This window comes from Pinus tabuliformis, chromosome 6 (genome assembly GCF_031772625.1).
Source record: "Pinus tabuliformis cultivar Carrire ecotype Pingquan chromosome 6, CPIR1, whole genome shotgun sequence".
Classification (NCBI taxonomy): Eukaryota; Viridiplantae; Streptophyta; class Pinopsida; order Pinales; family Pinaceae; genus Pinus; species Pinus tabuliformis.
This window is the reverse complement of record NC_142292.1, coordinates 1,573,980,467-1,574,003,745: the sequence shown is the minus strand read 5'-3', so window position 1 is coordinate 1,574,003,745 and position 23,279 is coordinate 1,573,980,467.

Genomic DNA, 23,279 nt, shown 5'->3' with positions numbered 1-23,279 from the left:
ATCCATGACTCCAAGAAAAACCTTCCTCCAAATCCATCCAGCCCAGGCCTCGACAATCCTCTTTCAAATGCATACACATGGATGCCATATAAAGGAGATGGAAATCTGTATGAGGAAACAAGGGTTTCCTATAGTTGGGAGTGTAGGACATACAGGGATAAATCAGACTTGATGAGGGACCAAATGGGTATAATATCGATATCCTATCCTTCTCCCCCATTAGGTCTTCCCCATGAGGTATATTTATATCACCTCAAAACAATTTTTTGAGTTGGGATACAGTTAGGCCACAAGCTCCTATAGGTAGGCTTCCATTGTAATCGATAAACCCTGCCCATAAAATAGGGATTTTCTATTTTTTCCTTATTTTAAATCATATATGTGGGTTGGGTATAGTTGGACCCGTGTGTGCACGTGCTTTTTGAAGGGCAGAGTCACATATGGAATTTAAAATAATGTTTTTTAATAATTAAACCAAGTCTGAAGGGAAAGGGTTACCCAAGGCCATGACTCATAGCATCAAGTATATAAGGGTGATAAATGATTCTCTAACAATATCACATAAGAAGTTTCAATCTACAGTAAAAATCTACAGCAAACACATGAGACGCATAGGTTTAACGTGGAAACCCTTCTGGGAGAAAAAACACCAAAGGTTGTTTGTTATTATGATGTAAATAAGAGAACCTAATCTATTACACCAAATTTTACTTATGGGCCACAACTCATAGGAAGAACCAACTCCCTTTCATTGTTTATTATCACACACTAGTAGGAAGCACCAACTTCCTTCTTCTGTAGACACTTGATCAGCTTACTAGAAGCACCATGTGAAGCACCAACTTCATGGATTTATTGCAAGAACCAACTTGCAACTCCTTAGATTTGTACAAGAACCAAATTATAGTAGGCACCAACCCCCAAGCCTTCCTTAGGCTCCCACTAATATGGAAGCATGAAATTCCTACATGTAGGCTCCAACCCACACTCGAAAGGAACTAATATTCTTTGTACTCGGCATCCACTCTGACAATTTCATCTCTTTTTTCACCTCTTCCTTTGTCCCATGCAACATTCTCTTTCCTCTTCTTACTCTATAGCAGTGCACTATTCTTCTCAGCATCACTCACTAATACACAACCCTCATCGAACTCTATCCACTTTGTAACAACAAAGACTCCCACAGAGAGCTCTTTGCTCTTGACCCTCTACTTTTGTACAGGCACTCTCAGCCTCTTACAACAACACATGCACACTCTGGGAATATTTCCTATTCATAGGCACTCTTCGCCTCTCTTTGCAGAACAAGCACACTTTTACTCTTCTCAGTAGCACAGACCCAAAGATCTTCACACAACTCACTCACAAAAATATCTCTACTCTCATCCCTCTACTTTTGCACAAGCACTCTCACCCTATTCTCAGCAGTGTGCACCCACTTGGAGCTCTCCACTTATCTCACTGGAAACAATGTTGCTTTACCCCACATTTCCCAACTACAATCCTTGGTTTTTCTCCTCTGCAACATAGGGGATGGTGTTCTCTCTACTATCATCCATTGGTGCATTCATGTTGCCTGAGTGCACTCCTGCACATGGAAATCCTTCTTATTGTTACATCTCATACATAGGCACTATAACTTCATTAACCACTGGGATGGGCTATCTTCACTCACCCATTATTGATGAATTAAACGTGTGGATGGGAGCCTAAGTGTTCCCATGTTGAGAAATAAATCCTCAGGCAACCTATGCACTTCGACAAGCCTCTTCTTCTTTATAAAAAAAAATCTCCTTTGCTTAAGGCTCTGATATTTATTTAATTCTTCGTAGCGTGCAAGCAATATTAGGGGTGTCATGTGTCTGTTCATGACAAACTCGATTATTTCATCTTGTGCAACTATGGTCCTATCTCTTCTTCAAGCTAGGAGTTTCTACAATTTCCATTATTCTAACAACCAACTCTTTTGTGTGGATTTACTTGGTTATCCCAGGATTTCTCTTATCTGGCTATGGTTATGGCCAATTATGGCATACCCACCAAATATAGAGAACTTCTCTCCAAAGCTTCCGACTCATCCATGCCATTAAACATATGACCAAAATGTTCCCACGATGCCCCTTATATCTAGTGTATAAATAAATATAATGTATGCCACAACTAAGTTGAAATCTCGCATCCTTGCAAGTCCATAAATTCTTGTAAAATGAATTGCATTCACCTTAAGGGATTTTTGGCTTTCATCCTAGTCCACTTGTGCCTTAAAACCTCTCCCTTGGTTCCTCTACTTGTTTTCTTCATAGGACCAGGTGGTGTGACCTATGGCTAGGCCTCTAGATGCTATAACTTCTTGCTACCCTGCGGGTGATAAATTCCCTTTATTTGTAGCACACAACCATTGGTTAGAAATTGCATTGAAAATTACTCCTTACACATTCTCAAGGCCCCACCTCATATGCATATGTTGAAACTAAGCCAGAGCCCAGATGCCCACATGCCTGTAACCTTTTTGTAAAGGGAATTCGATAATCCTTATGAGCATTTGGGCTTTCGAGTATGGCCCACAAATTTCACATCAACACTTTGGGCCGACCAACTCATGTGCACCATTAAAAATTCCTTAGAACCATTCCCTAGTGCCTTTACCTATTTTTCACCTATCGATCCCACTTGTATGATTATTGAGTTGGAGCCGAGATGCCCTAGTGCTCATAAAATTTTATAAAATGAATTGTCTCTATGTTATAGGTTTCTCAGATTCCGAGCTTGGCCCACTTGTATGCACCATTGAAAGTGCTTACTTGTTACATGCCCACTTCTTGTTCTTTAAGATTTCAAGCTTGACGCACTCTCCACTTATCAACCTTTGGATCGCTGAAGACCTCCGGGTCGGCCACACTGCAATGTGTGACACTTCATTAGAAATGCTTCTTGGCTATTTCTGTTATGGGTTCTATCAGTTGATGGTCAATCAATTTTTATCCCCTACTAGCTTAGCTACTTACCATTCCCATCCACCTTTTAAGTAAACCTTGAGGGTTTTGGGTCTTCCTGGGCTTCAGGCTTCCTTCCACCTCGGCTCACTGCAATCCCGTAGCACATCTAAATAAACCTCTAGGTTTTTTAGCCTTTTGCAGTTTTGGGGCTCTGATCTTCCAGGATTCCATCCTTTTGGGCTTCCCACTTTCCTGACTCCTTTCAATCCTTTAACTCTTAGAGATAAACCTCTATTGTTCTAGGCTTATGGGCCTTTTGGCCTTCCAGGAAAGTACTGTTGAAAATAGCAACAAGAAATTCCTAATTTAATCTTTTCTTTTAATTAAATTAGGAGAAAATTGTAATTGCACATCACAAGATGAAATTACATGATAACAAGAATGTGTTAACTAATTTATAAATACTTAGTTGGCTTAGTTAATTTGAGTTGAGGGCCTAACTAGAATAATGTAGAGTGGTTCGTAAATTTTAGGAGCCTAGGTTGAGTTTAATTTGAGTTTTAATAATTAATTTAGTTAAACTAAGTTAAAATAAATTAAACTAGTTCCAATTGTTGGAGGAACTAGTGGGAGTTCTAGTAGTGGGGTGTGTTCTTGTTGATAAACCAGTCAACTAATAAATTCAGCCATAATTAACTCATGCATGCATGAAATTCGAGTTACCTAGCTGATATTGGAGTTCAAGGGCAGTGTACTGTCAGTTGTATAATTATATGAGTTGTACAGGTGGTGCATGCAGTGAGAGATGCGCATATAGGGATTGCACAGTTTTGGAAGAGGAATTTGCCTAAATAATAGGGGATAATTCCCAAGGAAACAACACAAGGAAAATAGAGCTTGGGTAGGCACAAAATTGGTTAAGTATTGACTAGAGCATGCTTGTGAAGCAGTGAGATAGATTATACTTGTGTAGAGATTGTTTGGGCTTGAACAAGCATTGTATTTCTTCTCTATTTTCTGATTAATGCAATACAGATAGGAAGGGCTTTTGAGTAGTGGCTTTCCCCTAGATATTTCTGTGATATGCGTGTTAATTGATTCATGCTACATGTTTTTTATATCGCTTTTCGATCGTGATTTTGTTTTCCACTAATGATTAGAGTATATTCAAGTCTATTTTTTTAGTAAATTACATTAGCAATTTGAATCTACAAGGAATTTCTACATGGTATCATAGCTATAATCATAGCAGAGAAGAGAATTTGAAGTTATCTTTGTAGGAGGAATGTTTTTATGCAACCTACTCACAAAATAAAAGAAGAGATAAATCAACGTCTTCAAAATAAGCCTAAACGTCCTTTACATTACACAAATGAACAATTCTTGGATGATACAAATGACAAGACCTCCTTTCTATATATAGGAGTCTAAGGGGGCAGAATATATTAGAGCCTACATAACAATAATATTGTAAGGACATAACAAAAATAATAGTGGGCTTCTATGGGGCACAATAATAACAATATGGGGGCTACATGGGCATAAAAATACAATAAGGGGGTTGCACTAATAACAATAAGAGGATACACTAGTGTTGGGCGTGGGATCCCCCAAGGGTAGTTTGGGGGTTTAAATCCCATATTTTGGTTCAATTTTGTAATCTTAATATAAAGACTCCGCATTTTGTGGTCGTGAAGCGCGTAGTTGTTAAAGAGTCATAGGGTTGTCTGCCCTTATTTTGATAATGTAATGTCGGTTGTAGAATATCTACCCATGGTCCACGGACCATGGGATTGTACAAATAGAACGAAGCTCAAAGTAGTTAAGGACAATAAATGAAATCAATGATGAAGAATTGAGTCATATCTTTGGAGTAGAAGTCTAAGTTTGGGTCATAACGTTGGTAGAGCCTCTGTAGTTGAGTGCGCAGAGGCCTAGTAGTCCACAACTGAGTGCACAGACCCCTGTAGCTGAGTGCGCAAGGAGATTCGAGTCTATAATCATCTGGAATTATCAATAAAGAGAAGTATTCTACAAATTATGCATCTTTATTTCTTGTTTATGCATCTGTTATATTAGGTATGAATTTCACTTCTAATTCTTATATGATGCGCGAATGTGTATAATTGTATTAGTTAACTGAACACAAGTAAGACATATATTTACGCAAATCTAACTAAGATTTGTAACTACGATAAGTAATATACTTAGAGTAGTTCGGAAAATATCACAGTTCGCTGCCCTAACAGCGCGAAAGTCCCTAAGCTGTAGGTTAGCGCTGCACATAAGCCGATTGTGCCCTTTCGCGAAGGTACTGAAGGGTAGAGTAGAGTGATAAGCATCCTGCATGAAGGCAGGTATAGTTGGTGTTAGTGTGAGTCTTTCCAGCCTTCCTCCAGTGATCAAATATGCTCTTACAAAGTGATTTTGAAGTGTCAAGGTCAAATTTTGTCATTTCAGTGAGTCTTCAAGCAAAATTTGGTCACTAGTCTAGGGTTTGCTTTCACACTTTTCAAAGTTGTCCAAATGTCAGTCCATGTCATCATTCAGCTGAGCCAATCATCATCAGAGGGTTGCTATCATCATATTAGGTTCCATTGGGTCATGTTACACCTTATTCATGCTTCAGTTGTGCCTAGGCAAGGTCATTTCCCTCTCCTAGGGTTTTGAAGGCAATTTCTCTTGGATGGTTAAATCACCGGAAAAACTTGTTTCCTGATATTCATACACCTTCCCCTATCCTTAAAGTACCTTATCAAACACTTCCCATCCCTTAGATCCACCAAATTCCTCATTTTTGCACAAACCCTAGTTTCTAGCTACAACCTGGCAATTTTCTAGGTTTGGCCTCTGTTTTGCCCTTTTGGACCCCTTCCCCTCACTCAATCTCTGAGATTCCACTTTCCCCTGCTTCCTAACATCCCTCCCCACTCCCAAAAATTTCCCCAAGAATTTAGAAGCCCCCTATTCCCTTGATTTCGCTCCATTTCGACAAAATTCCTTGTTTCACACATCGGGACAAGTCACACTCAAATGATGTTCCAGAGAAATAAAAGATGAATTTTGGAAAACGGAGAGAGATTTTTGTCCACAACATGCCAAGGACGAAAAACCTCCTTCACTTTTTGCACAGGTGTCATGGTTTTAAAGAAATGTCAAAAATACCGGCGAGAACGAAGGTGCTCCAAGGACAGTTGGCCAAAGCACAAAAACGAAGGAAAAAGCCCGATCCACTCCAAATTTTGGCCAAAACCTCTTTGACTGAGCATGGTACTTTATTGGGGACTCCCAGCCCAAATTTCAAGAAATTTGGAGAAAATTTTGTCATTTGTGAATTTTTTATGCAATTTACAGGTTTTTGTCCATTAACGGATCTCACCCCCCGCGCGACCCTTCATCATGGCAACTCCATTTGGAAAAAACTCAGCATTTCCAGATTTTTCATGCAAAGTTACACATGCTCATGGATGGACTTGAGATTTGGTGAAGTTTTGGGCCTCCAGAAAGTCAAAAAACTAGCAAAACATGACTTTCTGCCACTTTTTTGAATTGCAGAAAGCAGTCTTGGGAGATTTTATTTTTTCCAGGGCAAATGAACTCCAAATTCAAAAATTCCAGTTGGGTTGGAAAGTAGACTCAAAGACCTTTCCAAAAAGCCTACTCTTGCTCAATATGGACACCGGAAGTGCCCCAAATATGGTCCCAAAGGCGCACAACCTGTCAGGGAGAGGCGCGCGACCCGTCAGGCAAACTTCTCCAGATTTCACTGTACAGCTCAAAAAAACGCAGTTTGACCTTGTTTGACTTTTTGGGGTGGATTATTATCTTATTTGATGTAATTATTTTACTTTATTGACACTTTTACTCTTATGTACATCTTCTAGAATATTCATTCATGAAAAGGGTGAAAATTAAATGAATGAATTGGTTTCCAAGTTTATAGAGGCAAGTTGTTTTGACTGCCTAGTTTGTAGTGCTTAGTTTAGAAGTGGTTGAAACAGCTCCTAGGATAGTGAGCTCGACCCATGGAGGCAGGGAAAGAGGTTAGATGATCTATATTATGTACTTTCTTGCTCATTTTCATGGTTGGACTCTTGAGGGAGAAGCTATCATTGTATTATTCACTGTATCTCTGCAATTTTTGGCTAAGGAAGACCAGGGTTTTGCAGTCCTCTTTGGGATTCTTGTGGACTCATGTGTTGATGGTGTGTTTCTCAATGTACTTGTAAGCTTGTTATGTGATTCATTTCCTTTCTTTTACTTCTGCACATTAAACAAATGAAGTGTTAAAGTAAGAATTCATGCCTGCCATGCTCTGCTTTTAACTTTGTTTAATTTCAATGTTTTCTTCTAAAGAGAATTCAAAGTTATTTTTTGCTCTCTTTAGCTATTCATCTTTCTTTCCTAACCATGCACCTCAGTTAAAGGCATCAACACTGTCTCCTACCTCGCCCCAAGGAACCCCCTACAGAAACTGTGTCCAATCCCCGCACCCAAAATTGCCCTCTCCTCAATTTGCCACCAAAAACCTAAAAAACCCCAAATCAACCCTTTTGATCAGTTTACTAGCCTAAAATCAGTGTTACCCTATTGGTCATCTCATCTATTGAAGATTTTACCGAGATAGACCGGAGAGAGCCTTCTCCTGCCCCGTAGGGCTAGCTACGAGGCTAAATAGTTTGATGTTTCCTTGAGGTTTACCTTTCTCAGCTTGAGGTGAAATTTCAAGCGCTAACATACTGGGGAGAACAAACTTGTTTGTGGATTGATTTGTTTGTTTCATAAGTCTTAGACGGAGCCTGAAGTTATGCTAGGTAGCCTTCGAAAAGCTTTTGCTTTGCATAAGCGGAAGTAGATAAACGCTGCTTCAGTCCATCTCCGTGAGCTTGTGAATACAGCACTTCATTTTCATCTTACCCCAGTACATGTATCAAGTTCAGATCTAATTGTTGATAGTGGACAATGATCAGACACTGACAATGCTGAAATCATTCACTGGCGACTCCTTCACTGAGAACTCCAGAGATCAATGCTTCATGGTGACTTCACTGTAGAGAGATCAGTAGCTGTGAGATTTTCAAGATGGATCGGATCACAAGAAGATATGCTCCCTTGAGCTGAGATCACATCCCCGGTTTTCCAAATAAAATTCCAAAGGTAGATTGGTCAAGGAATCTGCCTATATTTAATGATGATGGTAAGAAGGATGCTGCTCTTCATCTAGTTAGATTTCATATGCATATTCACAAGTTGAAGGTGGATTTTCCTGAAGATTGTTTGATGAAGATATTCCTGGCCACTCTAGAAGGTAAAGCCCAATCTTGGTATGAAAGTTTGCCGCCTGCTTGTATTTACTGTTTAAAGGATTTTCATGCCTTGTGCATTGAACGATATAAGGACTCTTATCCATCATTAAATTTAGTTCAAGACTGTTGCCAGCATGCTTATAGTTTTATTGAAAGCCTTGAGAATTTTTATGAAGATGATAATTTTATGGATGTTGAGATCATGGAGGCTTTGTATGAGAATCCATTTCAGCAACATGAAGAGAACCTAATGGATACCCATCAAGATGATCAGGATATTTTGCAGCAGAATCAAGATCAGCAGGTTGAAGATGGTCATATGGTTGTAATTGATGAAAGAGAAGAGCTTGTTTCAGATCTGCCCACAGAAGAAGACAACGTGCAGGGTAGTCAAGATTCATGTGATGCAGTCAAGTCAACTATTTCAGATCAACATTCAGATCATGATGACCAAGAATACCTTGTGCCGAATCCTATAAAGAAAAACTTGGCTGTTGAGATCATTTGGCATGAAGAAAACAAAGTTACAAATCTAAGTGCTCCCATTTCATCAGAACAGAGTCTTCATGAGGAGGTCATTCAGTCTGCTCATGAACAGCAAGGTGAGATCTTTGCTCAAGCAAGTGAAAAAGTTTCTTTGGGTGAATTTGTGGCAAACGATCTAAATGATAATACTGTGCTTGATAATATTGAAGAATGTAATAAGGAACTCGATAATTTGGTTGTGATATCATATGAAGATGACCTACAGCACATTCACACCATAGAAGAACAAAACATTCAGGATTTCCATTCAGATTCCTCTTCATATGTTTCATGTGCTGAAATGCTTTTCCAAGAAGAGATCTGCTCATCCATTTGTTCAGAGTTTTTTGAAGCCCATGAGCGTACTTTTACTGAAGCACATGATGAAGGCAGATCAAAATTTGAAATAAAGGATTACTTGTTCTTTCAGTAGAAGGTGGCAATGGCAAATCTTCATGTTTTTCACGATCCTCTAGCAAGTTTGTTGCAGCGAGCAGTGACAGTGTTTATTGCGATGTTCAGTGATGAAGGAGATCATGGTCAACTATGTTTTTGGATGCCCAGTTACCAGTATCTATTGTTGATCATGAGATCTGATCAGGAGAATCAATCAAGAAGCCATCTTCTTGATTGGTTGCATTGGCATTATGATATAGCTTGATGGTAGGTTGTCTTGTAAGAAACATAGGCGGTTATGTACTTCCATCAAGTTTTAAATTTTAAGTTCAGGTCTTGAGTTAGTTTGTTAGAGTCAAGTTTTTCCATCATTTCAATTTGTCATCGAGTCGGTTTGAGTCAAGTTTCAGTTAAGTTTCAGTCACTTTTTAGTCAAGTTTTCATTCAATAAATGTGTCAAAGGTTTTGTGTTCTCCGTTCAAAATAATGACTCCATTGCCCAATGATTGTAAGGCACTGGTCTGCTCTCCCAGAGGTCTAAGGTTCTTGGCACCTCCAAGGAGCTACCATCCCCATTGGAGCCAATGTTAGTGTCAGTCTTTCCAGCCTTCCTCCAGTGATCAAATATGCTCTTACAAAGTGATTTTGAAGTGTCAAGGTCAAATTTTGTCATTTCAGTGAGTCTTCAAGCAAAATTTGGTCACTAGGCATTAGGTCTAGGGTTTTCTTTCACACTTTTCAAAGTTTTCCAAATGTCAGTCCATGTCATCATTCAACTGATCCAATCATCATCAGAGGGTTGCTATCATCATATTAGGTTCCATTGGGTCATGTTACACCTTATTCAAGCTTCAGTTGTGCCTAGGCAAGGTCATTTCCCTCTCCTAGGGTTTTGAAGGCAATTTCTCTTGGATGGTCAAATCACCGGCAAAACTTGTTTCCTGATGTTCATACACCTTCCCCTATCCTTAAAGTACCTTATCAAACACTTTCCATCCCTTAGATCCGCCAAATTCCTCATTTTTGCACAAACCCTAGTTTCTAGCTACAACTTGGCAATTTTCTAGGTTTGGCCTGTGTTTGCCCTTTTCGGCCCCTTCCCCTCGCTCAATCTATGAGATTCCACTTTCCCCTACTTCCTAACATCCCTCCCCACTCCCAAAAATTTCCCCAAGAATTTAGAAGCCCCCTATTCCCTTCATTTTGCTCCATTTCGACAAAATTCCTTGTTTCACACATCGGGACAAGTCGCACTCAAATGATGTTCCAGAGCAATAAAAGATGAATTTTGGAAACCTGAGAGAGGTTTTTGTCCACAACATGCCAAGGAAGAAAAAAATCCTTCACTTTTTGCACAGGTGTCATGGTTTTAAAGAAATGTCAAAAATACCGGCGAGAACGAAGGTGCTCCAAGGACGGTTGGCCAAAGCACAAAAACGAAGGAAAACGCCCGATCCACTCCAAATTTTGGCCAAAGCCTCTTTGACTGAGCATGGTACTTTATTGGGGACTCCCAGCCCAAATTTCAAGAAATTTGGAGAAAATTTTGTCATTTGTGAATTTTTTATGCAATTTACAGGTTTTTGTCCATTAACGGGTCTCACCCCCCGCGCGACCCTTCATCATGGCAACTCCATTTGGCAAAAACTCAACATTTCCATATTTTTCATGCAAATTTACACATGCTCATGGATGGTCTTGAGATTTGGTGAAGTTTTGGGCCCCCAGAAAGTCAAAAAACTAGCAAAAAATGACTTTCTGCCACTTTTTTGAATTGCAGAAAGCAGTCTTGGGAGATTTGATTTTTGATAGGGCAAATGAACTCCAAATTCAAAAATTCCAGTTTGGTTGGAAATTAGACTCATAGACCTTTCCAACAAACCTACTCTTGATCAATTTGGACACCGGGAAGTGCCCCAAATATGGTCCCAAAGGCGCGCGACCTGTCATGCAGAGGCGCGCGACCCGTCAGGCAAACTTCTCCAGATTTCACTGTACAGCTCAAAAAAACGCAGTTTGACCTTGTTTGACTTTTTGGGGTGGATTATTATCTTATTTGATGTAATTATTGTACTTTATTGACACTTTTACTCTTATGTACCTCTTCTAGAAGATTCATTCATGAAAAGGGTGAAAATTAAATGAATGAATTGGTTTCCAAGTTTATAGAGGCAAGTTGTTTTGACTGCCTAGTTTGTAGTGCTTAGTTTAGAAGTGGTTGAAACAGCTCCTAGGATAGTGAGCTCGACCCATGGAGGCAGGGAAAGAGGTTAGATGATATATATTATGTACTTTCTTGCTCATTTTCATGGTTGGACTCTTGAGGGAGAAGCTATCATTGTATTATTCACTGTATCTCTGCAATTTTTGGCTAAGGAAGACCAGGGTTTTGCAGTCCTCTTTGGGATTCTTGTGGACTCATGTGTTGATGGTGTGTTTATAAATGTACTTGTAAGCTTTTTATGTGATTCATTTCCTTTCTTTTACTTCTGCACATTAAACAAATGAAGTGTTAAAGTAAGAATTCATGCCTGCCATGCTCTGCTTTTAAGTTTGTTTAATTTCAATGTTTTCTACTGTCTAAAGAGAATTCAAAGTTATTGTTTGCTCTCTTTAGCTCTTCATATTTCTTTCCTGGCCATCCACCTCAGTTAAAGGCATCAACACTGTCTCCTACCTTGCCCCAAGGAACCCCCTGTAGAAACTGTGTCCAATCCCCGCACCCAAAATTGCCCTCTCCTCAATTTGCCACCAAAAACCCAAAAAACCCCAAATCAACCCTTTTGATCAGTTTACTAGCCTAAAATTAGTGTTACCCTATTGGTCATCTCATCTATTGAAGATTTTACTGAGATAGACCGGAGAGAGCCTTCTCCTACCCCGTAGGGCTAGCTACGAGGCTAAATGGTTTGATGTTTCCTTGAGGTTTACCTTTCTCATCCTGAGGTGAAATTTCAAGCGCTAACAGTTGGAATAAACTGACATCACATCCATCTTAAGGGTGCGAAAACATGGTTCTAGCATCCCCCCATACTACCTCGGGTGAGACTTCACTACGCGCTCTGCGGCCTGATGCCTAAAGGGCCAGTAGTGTAGGGATTTGTTTACCTAGTAATGTTGAACCTGGGTCAAGCCCCCATAAGCCAACAAATGGTTTCGTTGTTGGGACTAGAATCTTCATAAAGATGTGTGATGTCATATCATTGGAATCCAACTAAGAAAGAAATCGAAGGCGGGTTGGACAGAAGAATTCACGAGTTCCCGGCACAGGAGAATAGAAACTTGCAATTGTCAATAGAACAGTGGCTACACAGCTACCTATACACGGAGATCCACGAAATCTTTTTCGCATCCTTCCCTACTAAGCTATACGAGTGGATCGCGAAGCTAGCAGATATCCAAGGAAGGTGGAAGCTTGATTGTCCTATTGTGTGGACCCCAGAGTTGGTGTGAAGGTTGGAAGCATCAGAGGATAAGATTGTGTGCGTCGTCGATCATTGGCTCGATCTCATTATAGGAGGATTTGTTACTGAGTTCGCGGTCGACACCTCAATATTATATAGCAAGGCAGAGCGATTCTTTCTCAAAGGACCATGAGGTAAGTACATAAAAACTTTGAATACTTAGATTTAAATGTTGTTGTGTGAAAAATAGGTTATGCAACTACCTTGATGTTTGGGTCTACGCGAAGCGGAATAATTTATAGAAACAAAGAAAATAAGGGTCGAGAGCATAGCTCCTTGATTCACCTTTGCAAGGAGCTAAAGAAGGGATCGCGAAGGTCTCTCCACGAAGTGATATTCAATTGATAAGACAGGGATTTTCACGAATACCACCTCCGCCCACACCACCTCCATCTTCACCGCCATCACCTCCAACCTCACCCACACCACCTCTACCACCACCATGATGCAGTATGGCAAACATAATGAAGTTGCATGTGTTCAAAGGTTTGGCAAATGAGGATCTGGACCAATTCTGGTTCGTTGTGAGGGTTGTATGGGAAGCGCAAGGTGTTACAGATGACCATATAAAGAAAGCGACATTGGTTAGCACTCTGCAAGATCGCACACTGACCTAGTATATTAAGTACTCTAATGATAACCTGAATGTGAGGGTTGTAGACATCTAAGCAGCGCTAAATAGGGAATTTAGCAGGCCTAAATATGAAGCGCAGTCAATTGTGGGATTCAAAGAGATCATAATGCTACAAAGAGAGACACCTTGGGAACTAGATCAGAGGCTAAAATGTATGATCTGTGAAGCCAACATGAATTTGACAGATGGACAACATCGTGAATGGTTTGTGGCTTCGCTACTACCACATTTAAGGAGCGTGCTATCGTAGCAGAAGATAACAACTTAGGTAGAGGCCTTGGAGATTTCCATGAGAGTACATGAGACCCCGATGCAAGATCCTAATCTATGAGTTAAGTAGATCCATACGTAGCTAAACAATCTGTGCCTTGAGATGCAAAGCTTGAATCAAGATAGGATGGTTTGGCCAGAGGTATGTGAAGAAGTATGGTGCATGAAATGCAAGAGTCATGGTCATGACAAATACCATTGCCCGGTTTTTAAAAATTAACTTGCCAGAGGAGGACTGATTCCCATAAGGCCGAAATCTCAAGAAAAACCTAGCGTGGGCCTAATTTTTGGTGTGTTATCTGTCAAATAGCTAGAAAACATGCCACAAATAATTGCCACTTGTTACAAAAGTATACACAAACTCCACAACAATTGTTCTGAAACTTTTACAGATCAGTGAGAAATGATGAGCATACTTGCAGGAGCTATGAATTAATGATGGATAGAACTCCCACCTACAAGGTTCAGGCTCAAATGTAGCCCCTTGACTAGAATGCAGGGATGACACAGACAGGACTTCAGGGGCGCGGATGTGGCCGAGGTAGACGAGGACCTGGTAGAGGTCATGGATAGTTGATTTTCTATAGTTGTAGAGGGCTAGGACACTATGCCCATGATTGCACTAATCCAACACACCTATCGTGTAATTATTACACGTTGTTTGATCACAAAACAGAAGAATTTCCTGCGCTGATAGCCAAGATACGTGACAAAGGAGCACTACCACCTCCCGTGACTTAGAACCTGCAGATGATGAGGTTTGAGCCGCGCGAGGAAGATCTGAATGTAAACATAGTGCTCCGAAGTGGAATCGCGATGGGAGATGACAAAGGGAAATAGCCATAAGAAAGTACGTGGGTTCACAAAGCCCCAGCAAAAGAGCTTGAGTTTGATTTGGAATGCACTCGAGAAACCTTCATGGAAGATAAGAAGTGCTTTGCTGAGGCCTCCACTTTAGGAAGCAAGGATAAACCTCAGCTGGAGATGGAACCTTCTATGCTCACTACTTTCTTGGAAACCTGTATGAAGCTACTATGTGATAGTAAGGCTATGAAAGGGTTATGGGAACTTATCAATAGATGTGTTGGGACCGCACTAGGTGAACTGCGCTTAGTTCGCAAGATCAAAAAGCATAAGATAAGGACGAGATGTGAAATGAGAATTAATGCGCAGATCAGAGAATACAAAATAGATCAAGTCATTATGGATTTGGGATCAGATGCGAATGTTCTACTGAAACAAACATGGGAACAAATGGGGAGACCTGCACTATAATGATCTTCGATTCAGCTATGGATGGTGAACCAGAAGAAAATAATACCCATGGGGCGACTACAAGGAGTAACCGTGGATATTGAAGGAGCGCGCTGGCATACTTTGAAGTCATAGAGATTGTTGATGATAGCAATCCCTACCCCGCGCTCTTGGGAATTGACTGGGCTACTGATATGAATGGGGTAATCAATCTGAAGAAGAGAAAAATGATCTTTGAGAATAAAACACTGCGCGTAATAATACCCCTGGATCCTGCTGAAGGATCGCGCTATATGGAGCTGGTCAGCAATTATGAGAGCCGTGATGATCTGGATTGAATCTATAAGATAATAGCATGAGACTAAGACTATGTGAATCCCACCACGGATGAGTGGATTACATGGGAGCATGAGAGCTCCTGCACTTCGGATTCCAATGAAGAGATAGAACCCTGGCAGAATTGGTTACATGAAGTAACTATGCTAAATTGCAATATGATGACCAGGTCGTTGTGTTGCGTGTCGTTAGAGGTAAGAAACATGCCTAATTACGATGGACTAAATGAGGTAGATGTCTTTCTAGATGTGTTTGAAAGGGAGGTGCCAGAAAAACAACGCTTCCAAGCCTTGGACTGGGTACTGCGCGCTACACCCACAAGATGGTGGGGTATGCACAAGGGGAGTTTCGATTATTGGCACGAATGTAGGAAAATAATTCTAACATGATTTGGGAAGCCTAATATGTGATTGAGAGACAAGTACGATGGGTAGAATGATCCACACGCGCATCTGTCCATGTGGACGCAAGCTTATAGAGAAGAGCCACAACCTTAGCAGGTGCACCTATACTTCGCATTGAAGTACATGGTTAATAAGCATGTGTTGGGGGGGCATTTGCAGATGGCTATTATTGTTCCAAGAATACAATTTCGAAGTTGTTGTGAAGCCTCAACGATTGAATGTAGGACCAGATCACCTATCGCGCATTGAGACTAGGGAGGAACCTACTAATTTGGAGGAAGGATTACCTAACGTGCAACTTTTTTTTGTGCGTGTCACGGATGGACATTTCGAGGACATAATACAGAAGGATACTCTATCTAGCAAAAGAAGGAATTAGTGGTGCACGCAACAGACTTCTCTGTCACTGCAAGGCATCTATACAAGATGGGGAATAATGAAATACTGCGAAGGTATGTACCTGAGTTTGAACGAAGTAGCATCCTTGCGGACACTCATGGGGGCACTGCGCGAGGACATTATGCAGGGAGATAAATCGCATAGAAGATTTTACGCATAGGGTTGTGGTGGCCAACCCTTCATGAGTATTCAAAAGCATATTGCAAGGTGTGCGACGTATGTCAAACAATAGGTAGGCCATCGTGGAGGGATGAAATGCCTTTGAATCCACAAATGACATTGCAACCCTTCAAAAAGTGGGAAATAGATTTTGTAGGACCTATTCATCCTCAAGGGAAGAAGCGCGGGGTACATTATCACTACAATGGAGTACTTGACTCGTTGGATAGAAGTGCAGCTGATGAAGGATTGAACAAGTGCGACTGCCGCAAAGTTTTTATTTGAACATGTACTGACACGATTTGGATGTCCAAATATCTTGATGAGCGATTGGGGTACGCACTTCCTGAATGAAACGATCAGCGTACTAACGGAGGAATTTCAGGGGTATCATCAAAAGAGCACACCTTATCACCCACAGGCTAACGGGACAGTGGGGGCATTTAACAAAGTACTGGAGACTGTGCTAACCAAGGTATGCAATTCTCAGCAAAGTGATTGGGTGTTATAACACCATTTATCACCCTTGGTATTTGTGATGCTTGGTTTATGGCCTAGGGCAACCCCTCCTTCCAAACTTGGTACAAATATATTAAAAGCAGTGTTTTATTCCCTGTACACTATTTGCCCTGAGATAAAATCCTGTACAAGCAGGTTAATCAATACCCAACCCACATATATGTGTTAAAACACTTAAAAAATATAAATTTCCTTAATTATGGGTGGATTTCACGGGTTTTACCTATTGATTACCTCCTATTTCCCATGGCCCAACTATTTCCCCACTGTTTCCCAACTAAAAAACTAATTGGGAGAAGTATAAATAGACTTCTATGAGAAGGCCTTAAGGAGGAGAAGAGATAGAGTTATTATACTGAGATTATCCCTAACTGAGTCTAATGTTTCCTTGTGCCTCGTGCACTTCCCCAAGCTTCAAGAAACCCTTGTTTCCTTGATTATAGATATTCTCCCTCTTGCTTGAGATATCATGGTGTTGGTTATGGAAGAAGATTGTTGAAGGCTAGGATAGGAGGAATCTGGAGGATGGTTCTGCTTGGAGCTGGAAGAAGAAGACTCAAGTGAATTCTCTCTGTGTTATTTATAGCTTACTGCAATAAAATAAATGTTGTCCTGTTTCTAAAAATAACTTTTTTATGCATCAAATTGTGTTGTAATTCATGTATGAATGTTATTTTGATGTATAGTTGATCATTAGCTTATATGATATAAAGTTAAATTTCATGAATATGCTTTACCACTATACTGCTATGTATGTTCAAATTGAATGATTTTCATGCCTGAAGAACATCGGGAGTTGCAGAGGGTCTAAACCCTGTGGAACCTACTCGAATGAAGGAAATCTAGGTATGGTCACTCTTATGTAGTTTTTTTATATAAGCATTTTTCCTGAGTTGTATGAGTGTTTCTTATTGTAGTCTTCTTCTACTTTGTTGGGGTTCTAACCCAAAGCCCTAGGGTACTTATTCCCATAACAGAATTGGCAACTTCACTGGGGATAACAATCTTGTTATTCCTAGTTTGGGTTGTTTATTGTCAGTCAGGGCTCAGTCATTGGTTTGCTTACTATTACGGTATTATTTGGTCTACTAAAGTCTCAGACCTTAAGTCTGATCTTTTTGATATGGCTTTGTTTTTTATTTTTCTTACAAATCTTTGTATATGCACTTTACTTTGTTTATAGTAGTGTACACACGCTTGTTTCTGTGAAGTAAACCCGTGTTTACATGAGTTTCCTTTATCAGAAGCATGTGTACACACCTCTCTGCTTAAACACAGTCACGTATAGTATTTTTTGCATTGTTTTTCCAAATATCTCTGCCCATAAAGACTTGTTTCCTGATCTACTTAGTCTCTGAGTGGTCAATTTCTGTCTAAAGAATTTCATTATTCTACAAGCTTATTATTTCGAAGTCTCTTCCTCATTGAAAATATTTCGCTTAGGTTTTCTTTTTGAGCAAGTTTGTAATTGGTGTTTTGGCACACAAGACTTTGTTCAGAAGTTCTTGATTATTCTGGTCTTCCAGAACAGGAGGTTTTTTTCAGTCTCATTGTCAAGCTCAGTTTTTGGTCTACTTGCTCTACTTTCTGTCATTTTGTGGCTTTATAGTTTTTCTTTCTTTTTGAAAGTCTTTTTGACGAATTTGAAAGTATTTCTTTCCTGACTTCTTGGTCAGTTTGTCAACCTCCTTGCTATTTTTTGGATCGTTTAAGTACAACTTGAAGCCTTTTTGCTGAAGTTTTCGTTCATTTTCGAGTTTGTAACTTACAAGGACTCCTTGTGCTCTTCTTTCAATCTTTGAGTTTTAGTAGCATTTAGAGTGATTTCAAAAGGTTGTTTTGGTTGCTTCTTGAAAAAGAAGAGATCTCAAAAAACATTGTTTTTGTTTTCTTTTGCCAAGCTTGATTTTGGTTTCTTTTGATTTTTGAAAGTGAGTTGTGATCTTTTGCGATTTGTCCTTTTTATTTGGAGAAAATTTTGTGTTCAAAATTTTTATCCTCTTCAATACTTAAGTTGGCTCATTAATAGTTATAAACAATTTCTTTCGTTTCTTTAGAGTGATTTAGGATCTTGCATCTTCATTACACCTTGCATTAGGGTATTTTGCATTGTTAAAGCATTAGTAGTCTTTTTAGTTTTTGCATGTGTGAAGTGCATTTCAAGAAAAGAGAAGAAAATTTATTTTTCTTTATAGAAGTTTCATAGAACCCACGTAGAGATCTATTTTCATCGAAGAACAAATGATTGCATTCACGTAGTTAGTTTTTGATTGATTTCTTTTGCATCATACAAACACCATTGGTTTCACTTCCATTTATACCATTGACTTAAAAGAACAACCATTAAAATCAAGTGCTTGATTAAAATAAACTAGAACTTTTGTATTGTCATCAGAATACACCAACAAGTTTAGGTTTATTAGGGCCTTGGATTAGGCAAGAGGAGAGTTAACTCTCTAAGGCCGCTCTAAATTATAAAATATAGAAGTTTTATTAGTGAGTGAAATCCAATAGTGTTAGGGGACCAGGAAAGCTCCATGACTGGGAGTAAAGAACGGTTAGTGAAGATAAGGATGAGAGATATCCCCTCTCTTACTTATCAGATCCTACCTCACGAATGTTCCTCCTAGCTTCTAATACGAGTTGGTAACCGTAGTTTCCTATCCTAGGAACCACACAGGTGGCTGTGGAGGGGAATCCCATGGCACCTGAGGTTGAAGTTGTATCACGTTCAATAGTCCTTCTGGAGGGCACCCTTGCAAAGCTTGGGTGCTTGCACTGGCAAAGGCTATTGTCTGGAGGTCAGCGTAACTACCTCTGATACCTTCGCTAGTAGGCCTAGGGCGTAATTACCTAGTCTATTTTCGGAAGGCCCTTGTTATTAACTTTCTTGTATTTTGATGTCCAATCGTAATCACCGGGAGTGGAAATAATTGAGAGTTGTTTGATTGCTGCTATCTGTAGGGACATTTTAGTGAGTATTCTATGCTCCTAGTCGGACTAGCTTTATAATTTTTGAGTCTTTAAGTAGATATTTTAAAATATTCAAAGTGGCTAACTGACCATCTCGATGGTCCAGGAGACTTCGTGGGCTATCACCTATGAGTCTGGAGCCTTCTCCAGGAAGGCGTAGGACCCTTCTCCTAGAAGGTGTAGGAGTGCTCTATTAGTGGTTTCCAACCAGTGGCAGTAAGCGCATCAGAGATTGATCCTCCACTTGGAGGCATTTGTTTACAAGATAGACCTGGTACCAGTATAGAGTTAGAGAGGAACACACCAGTTCTTTCTGGAGTACTCTTTGAGTCAGAAGATAGTATTGAAGTAGAATAACTTTCAGAGTTGGTTGCAGCTTCGAATTATCCTCTCCCTCTTGACCATCTAGATGTTTTGTTATACGTTTAAACTCTAACTCACAGGCCTTTGAGCCCAGGCTTACGTACATCTATTCCTTCAATGAGTACTGCCAGAAGCATGGCATCTACGACGAGTGTTGGGGGCATCCAGACTCCCATATCTGTGCAAGGGGGAGAAACTATTTCCATCCCTTATAACTCTCCTAGCATGACTATATTTGGGTCTACTTCCATTCCATCAATGAGTGGAAGTTCTCAAGCTACTGCATCGAGTTTTTTATTCTTCCCTATTGGAATGTTATCTCAAGGTATTCCTCTAGTTCCTTTGAACATACCATCGACCGCCTCTATATCCATGATGTGTGGATCGACTTCTTTTCAGGGTTTCCCATTTGGAAGTGGTCATATACCACATTCCAATTTGATAGTAGGGTCAATGCCTTTTCCTTTTACAAGTCAAGGTAGTAACCCCTTCCATAGTTGGACAAACCCTGCGGTTAGTGGGATAGGAGCTGGGAATCAATTTTTTAGCCAACAAGGGAATTTTTCATATTCTTTAGTTAATTTGTTTCAAAGTTTTCCACCCTTTTCTAATGCATGGAACCCTTATCAGGGACTGTTAGCTCCTTTCAATACTTTGTTAGGGGGTAACTTCACTGGTTACGAAGAACTCTCAGTATGAGTTTGTCAAACTTTGAATTTTACTGGACCACAAAGATCACCTTTTCACTCAGTAGGCTCCACGAGTTACTTCAGGCAACCTGGTGCCTTTCAAAGTCCAGGTCATTCTTTTCATACCTTTGGGAACCTCGCCCGCTCTGGATGGAATTCCTAAGGTCCCCCACGACATCCTGTTTTAGCCACGCTTAATTTTCCAGATTTAACTAAATTAACAAATGATCCAATTAGGTACAATCTAGCTTGGCCTCTGGTCCCAACTAAACTTCCCTCGGATATTCCAAAGTTCGAAGCGAAGAGTGGTGAAGACCCGAGAGACCATGTGACCACATTTCACTTATGGTGCTCATCCAACTCCCTAATAGATGATTTGATCAGGTTGAGGTTATTTCAGTGCACCCTAACCAGAAATGCGACCAAATGGTATATAGAGTTACCAAGGGGCACCTATACTTCTTTCACTGATTTGGCTAATATTTTCTTGAACCATTTTCAGTTGCTTGTCTGCTATGAAGCCGGAACTGAACTTCTGGCCAACTTTCAGCAAGACACAACAACTCACACTTAATATCACATCCAGAAATGGAGAAGGAGAAAAAGGCTTATCATATCTGAAATTCCACCAGAGTTCCTTCTCGAATGGTTTCTCAAATCATTACAACCTAAAATATCAAAGGATGTTTCTCTTTCTAGTGTTTATTCAGAAGAGCAGGCTATTTTTCGAGCCCAACAATTAGAACTGATATATTCTCAATCTGGGACTCTTTAGAAAATCCTACCTGATACTCCTAGATCTAAGGTTCATTTAGCCAAACCGAAGTCAAGCCCTCATGCCGATGGTATAGTTGGGTCAATTGATGCAAATACGGTGAACCTTTTGAACCAACTACAACATTTGTCTCTACAAAATGCTTCTTCTAACCAGGCAACACCATCTATACCTTCACATTCCCAACCTACCTCTATAAATGTTGTCCAGGCCTCTAACCCCAAAATAAATCAACAACCCTATGGGAAGAGGAAGGGACGAGGTAAGAAGAAGAACCAGGAGGGGAAAGGCAATGCAAAAAAACTCGGTAACGGTGTCGGTGAGGGTAGAAAAGAGTCCAAGAAAGTGGTTAAGTTTCCATGCATGTTATGCAATGGAGATCATTTGACTCACCTTTTCCCTAAGATACAAGATGCTCAGTTCTTGTTAGTGCAGCAAGGGTCCTCTAGCTCCCAAGCTGTTTTGACTAACCCTTTTCCCCAAGGGCAACAATTACTTGTTGTTGCAAACTAGAACGCTAGTACCTCCATAGGGGGCAACCAGGAAGGGGAAAATTCCTCAAATGTTTATATGATGAACTCTCATGTCGACGTTGCTACACGAGCACGCGATTATGGTGAAACAGAAACATCTAAGGCTAAATTTGTTCTCGAAACCATAGACCCACTTCATATTGAGCGACCCTCTGCTAAGTCTATACCTCGAATACCAAAAGGTTCTGCAAAGCGCTCAACTATTAACCCTAATGCTAGGGTAGCCTAGAACTACTCAATTGTAGAAGGTCTAGCTCAAAGTCCTTGTGCTATGTCTACTTTGGAGGTACTCCAGTCATGTCCTTCTCAGGGAATTGCTTTGCTTTCGGTAATCGGTGTAGTAGATCCAAACAATTCTTTAGTGCTCACTTTTGATATTCTGAATGTCAAAAAGAGTCTTCCTCGCCATATGGCTTTCCAGATAAAGTCCACTTACCGAAAAACCAATATTTTTCGAACAGTTATAGATGAGGGAGCTTCCACATGCGTAATGTATATGTCATGTTGGAAGGTCATTGGATCACCCTCAGTTGTTCCTGCACCAACTCTCTTGAAAGCATTTGATGGACATTCTCATAGGCCACATGGAATTATCTCGGCCTTTCTTATATGTTTTGGGGGAAATGTCGTTAATATTGAGATGGAAATCGTTGATGCCAACCTCGATTATAACCTCCTCTTAGGAAGGAATTGGATTTACGAGATGGATGCCATAGTTTCTTCTTTATTCTACATCCACTATTTTCCACGTGAGGGGAGAATTGTTAAAATTGATTAGTTAGATTATTCTCTAGGTGACTCCCATGCAATTTCAGATTCTACCATTCCATTGGTGGATAATACCCATCAACCTATTGAGAATTTACGAGTTGGGATGTACTTTTTGTTAATGGGTATATTTGACCTTCCTCCTCTTACAGCTAGAATCAAGGCAATTTCATCCTCCAGGGGGCCTTCACGGAAATAGTTCTTTTGAACTCGTTATTTTTCAGACCCTTGGACGTTACCTTCATCTACGACCACATTAGATGGAGGGAAGGTTGGTGGAATGGAATTTCCCATGTCTGCAGTAGAACTTAGCTATAAATCTATCGTTAACTCTACAGACAATAATCCCACTCCTTTTTAACAAGAGGAGTTAGATAGTGATGTGGCTCTAGCTTGGACCCTCAACTCTAATTCAGCTCTGGATTGCTTTAATACAATCTTACCATCTCAAAAAGCAATTTTGGATGCAATGATGGGTGTGGATCGACCATTGGAAGATTTACATCATCGTTCATATTTTCTTCCTCCATTGCATGAAGTTGAATCCAAGTTCTCCAATCTGCTTACCAGCGATGT